The following is a 1,166-nucleotide window of genomic DNA, read 5'->3' as shown; positions in this document are numbered from 1 at the left end:
GTCCGTATGGGGTTTTTATGGAGTCTCTATGGGTCTCTATGGGGTGCTATGGGTCTCAGTGGGGCGCTATGGGGCGCTATGGGGTGCAGTGGCACAGCAGCATTCGGGGCACTCATTTATTTTCACCCCTTTCCGGGTCAACCCCAAACCCCACATCTGTGGGGCAGAAATGAGTCTTCACCCCACATCTATGGGGCTGGGTGGGTCCTCACCCCACATCTGTGGGGCAGAGGAAGTCTTGACCCCATGTCTATGGGGCAGGGGGGTCTTCACCCCACATCTATGGGGCAGGGAAGGTCTCACCCCATATCTATGGGGCTGGGGATCTTCACTCCACATTTGTGGGGCACGGGGTCTCGACCCCATATTTATGGGGCTGGGAGACTCCTCACCCCGTATCTATGGGGCAGGAGGTCTTGACCCCACATCTATGGGGCAGACGGAGGCCCCAAAGCCAACAGCTCTCGGATGTGGGGTGGCAGCTCCTGGGGGGAGAAAATTGGGGTCATGTTGGGGTCATGGGGTCACAGCGGGGTCACGGGGTCAGGGTTGGGGTCACAAGGTCAGGTTTGGGGTCACGGGGTCACTTTGGGGTCACTTTGGGGTCAGGGTTCACACAGGGTCAGGGTAGGGTCAGAGGTCACTCCGGGGTCACAACAGGGTTAGGTCACGGGTCAGGATGGGCTCAGAGGTCAGGGTGGGGTCAGAGGTCAGGCTGGGGTCAGAGGTCAGAGCGAGGTCAGGCTGGGGCCAGATGTCCTGTGAGGGTCAGGGTGAGGTCAGAGGTCACGGCGGGGTCAGGGGTCATGTGGGGTCAGGGAGGGGTCAGAGGTCACTCACCTTTGCCCCCTGCAGCTGCAGCAGGGTGCCCTCAGCGTGGCTCAGCAGCGCCTCCGCATCCAGGAGGACCTGGGGGGTGGGGGTGGGGTCACAAATAGGGCCGGGGTCACCCCCATAACCCCCACAGCGCCGCCCCACTGCTCGCAGTGGGGGCTCTGTGGGGTTCTATGGGGCGCGATGGGGTCCCTTGGGGTCTCTATGGGGCGCTATGGGGTCCCGATGGGGTCTCCATGGGTCGCTATGGGGCTCTATGGGGCACGTATGTGTCTCTATGGGTCTCTGTGGGTCCCTATGGGTCCCTATGGGACTCTATGGGTCTCTATGGG

The 1,166-nt window shown here is 61.9% G+C and overlaps 1 long non-coding RNA gene across 1 annotated transcript; it reads right to left on the bottom strand.

The window, feature by feature from the left end:
• Positions 1-102: 102 nt before the first annotated feature.
• LOC109364710 lies at positions 103-952 on the bottom strand. The gene is made up of 2 exons (XR_002110559.1): positions 841-952; positions 103-485 (listed from the first exon to the last, which is right to left on the bottom strand). It is a non-coding gene; the product is annotated as an uncharacterized LOC109364710 (long non-coding RNA).
• Positions 953-1,166: the final 214 nt, after the last annotated feature.

Source organism: Meleagris gallopavo, unplaced genomic scaffold, assembly GCF_000146605.3.
Source record: "Meleagris gallopavo isolate NT-WF06-2002-E0010 breed Aviagen turkey brand Nicholas breeding stock unplaced genomic scaffold, Turkey_5.1 ChrUn_random_7180001899031, whole genome shotgun sequence".
Classification (NCBI taxonomy): Eukaryota; Metazoa; Chordata; class Aves; order Galliformes; family Phasianidae; genus Meleagris; species Meleagris gallopavo.
Note: the sequence above shows the minus strand (reverse complement) of the source record. Positions and strands in the feature narration are given on the sequence as shown.